This window comes from Urocampus carinirostris, chromosome 1 (assembly GCF_059441175.1).
Source record: "Urocampus carinirostris isolate Australia breed hairy pipefish chromosome 1, RoL_Ucar_1.0, whole genome shotgun sequence".
Lineage (NCBI taxonomy): Eukaryota > Metazoa > Chordata > Actinopteri > Syngnathiformes > Syngnathidae > Urocampus > Urocampus carinirostris.
Window position 1 is genome coordinate 72,495,999 of NC_142349.1, and position 3,032 is coordinate 72,499,030.

General features: G+C 46.5%; 1 non-coding gene across 1 annotated transcript; it reads right to left on the minus strand.

Annotated features, from left to right (window-relative positions):
- Positions 1-2,167: 2,167 nt before the first annotated feature.
- Positions 2,168-2,239, minus strand: trnae-cuc (transfer RNA glutamic acid (anticodon CUC)). Its single transcript has one exon. It is a non-coding gene; the product is annotated as a tRNA-Glu (tRNA).
- Between the last annotated feature and the right edge of the window lie 793 nt (positions 2,240-3,032).

Consider the following 3,032-nt stretch of genomic DNA (forward strand, 5'->3'; position numbering starts at 1 on the left):
CTATAATAATAGACCTGACCTGGAATCGAACCCAGGCCACAGCAGTGAAAGTGCTGAATCCTAGCCACTAGACCACCAAGGACTTTACTAGAAAAAAAGTTGACTGTCGGAAAACCCATTCTAGAAAAAGGAACCTCTTTCAATGCTTTCTCCAATAAGAATTTTCTGTCTTTCCGTCTATTATAATAGACCTGACCGGGAATCGAACCCGGGCCACAGCAGTGAGAGTGCTGGATCCTAGCCACTAGTCCATCAGGGAATGAACAGGAAAAAAGTTGACTGTCGGAAAACCCATTCTAGAAAAAGGAACATCTTTCAATTTTCTTTCCAATTCCTCAAGAGGAATTTTCTATCTGCGTGTAACAGTTTCCCTGACCTGGAATCGAACCCGGGCCACAGCAGTGAAAGTGCTGGATCTTAGCCACTAGACCACCAAGGACTTTACTAGAAAAAAAGTTGACTGTCGTCAAATCCATTCTATAAAAAGAACCTCTTTCAATGCTTTCTCCAATAAGAATTGTCTGTCTGTCTGTCTGTCTGTCTGTCTGTCTGTCTGTCTGTCTGTCTGTCTGTCTGTCTGTCTGTCTGTCTGTCTGTCTGTCTGTCTGTCTGTCTGTCTGTCTGTCTGTCTGTCTGTCTGTCTGTCTGTCTGTCTGTCTGTCTGTCTGTCTGTCTGTCTGTCTGTCTGTCTGTCTGTCTGTCTGTCTGTCTGTCTGTCTGTCTGTCTGTCTGTCTGTCTGTCTGTCTGTCTGTCTGTCTGTCTGTCTGTCTGTCTGTCTGTCTGTCTGTCTGTCTGTCTGTCTGTCTGTCTGTCTGTCTGTCTGTCTGTCTGTCTGTCTGTCTGTCTGTCTGTCTGTCTGTCTGTCTGTCTGTCTGTCTGTCTGTCTGTCTGTCTGTCTGTCTGTCTGTCTGTCTGTCTGTCTGTCTGTCTGTCTGTCTGTCTGTCTGTCTGTCTGTCTGTCTGTCTGTCTGTCTGTCTGTCTGTCTGTCTGTCTGTCTGTCTGTCTGTCTGTCTGTCTGTCTGTCTGTCTGTCTGTCTGTCTGTCTGTCTGTCTGTCTGTCTGTCTGTCTGTCTGTCTGTCTGTCTGTCTGTCTGTCTGTCTGTCTGTCTGTCTGTCTGTCTGTCTGTCTGTCTGTCTGTCTGTCTGTCTGTCTGTCTGTCTGTCTGTCTGTCTGTCTGTCTGTCTGTCTGTCTGTCTGTCTGTCTGTCTGTCTGTCTGTCTGTCTGTCTGTCTGTCTGTCTGTCTGTCTGTCTGTCTGTCTGTCTGTCTGTCTGTCTGTCTGTCTGTCTGTCTGTCTGTCTGTCTGTCTGTCTGTCTGTCTGTCTGTCTGTCTGTCTGTCTGTCTGTCTGTCTGTCTGTCTGTCTGTCTGTCTGTCTGTCTGTCTGTCTGTCTGTCTGTCTGTCTGTCTGTCTGTCTGTCTGTCTGTCTGTCTGTCTGTCTGTCTGTCTGTCTGTCTGTCTGTCTGTCTGTCTGTCTGTCTGTCTGTCTGTCTGTCTGTCTGTCTGTCTGTCTGTCTGTCTGTCTGTCTGTCTGTCTGTCTGTCTGTCTGTCTGTCTGTCTGTCTGTCTGTCTGTCTGTCTGTCTGTCTGTCTGTCTGTCTGTCTGTCTGTCTGTCTGTCTGTCTGTCTGTCTGTCTGTCTGTCTGTCTGTCTGTCTGTCTGTCTGTCTGTCTGTCTGTCTGTCTGTCTGTCTGTCTGTCTGTCTGTCTGTCTGTCTGTCTGTCTGTCTGTCTGTCTGTCTGTCTGTCTGTCTGTCTGTCTGTCTGTCTGTCTGTCTGTCTGTCTGTCTGTCTGTCTGTCTGTCTGTCTGTCTGTCTGTCTGTCTGTCTGTCTGTCTGTCTGTCTGTCTGTCTGTCTGTCTGTCTGTCTGTCTGTCTGTCTGTCTGTCTGTCTGTCTGTCTGTCTGTCTGTCTGTCTGTCTGTCTGTCTGTCTGTCTGTCTGTCTGTCTGTCTGTCTGTCTGTCTGTCTGTCTGTCTGTCTGTCTGTCTGTCTGTCTGTCTGTCTGTCTGTCTGTCTGTCTGTCTGTCTGTCTGTCTGTCTGTCTGTCTGTCTGTCTGTCTGTCTGTCTGTCTGTCTGTCTGTCTGTCTGTCTGTCTGTCTGTCTGTCTGTCTGTCTGTCTGTCTGTCTGTCTGTCTGTCTGTCTGTCTGTCTGTCTGTCATAGTTTCCCTGACCGGGAATCGAACCCGGGCCACAGCAGTGAGAGTGCTGGATCCTAGCCACTAGACCACCAAGGACTTTACTAGAAAAAAGTTGACTGTCGTCAAATCCATTCTATAAAAGGAACCTCTTTCAATGCTTTCTCCGATAAAAAAATTTCTGTCTTTCCGTCTATTATAATAGACCTGACCTGGAATCGAACCCAGGCCACAGCAGTGAAAGTGCTGGATCCTAGCCACTAGACCACCAAGGACTTTACTAGAAAAAAAGTTGACTGTCGGAAAACCCATTCTAGAAAAAGGAACCTCTTTCAATGTTCATTCCAATTCCTCAAGAGGAATTTTCTATCTGCGTGTAACAGTTTCCCTGACCTGGAATCGAACCCGGGCCACAGCAGTGAAAGTGCTGGATCCTAGCCACTAGACCACCAAGGACTTTACTAGAAAAAAAGTTGACTGTCGTCAAATCCATTCTATAAAAGGAACCTCTTTCAATGCTTTCTCCAATAAGAATTTTCTGTCTTTCCGTCTATAATAATAGACCTGACCTGGAATCGAACCCAGGCCACAGCAGTGAAAGTGCTGGATCCTAGCCACTAGACCACCAAGGACTTTACTAGAAAAAAAGTTGACTGTCGTCAAATCCATTCTATAAAAGGAACCTCTTTCAATGCTTTCTCCAATAAGAATTTTCTGTCTTTCCGTCTATAATAATAGACCTGACCTGGAATCGAACCCAGGCCACAGCAGTGAAAGTGCTGGATCCTAGCCACTAGACCACCAAGGACTTTACTAGAAAAAAAGTTGACTGTCGGAAAACCCATTCTAGAAAAAGGAACCTCTTTCAATGCTTTCTCCAATAAGAATTTTC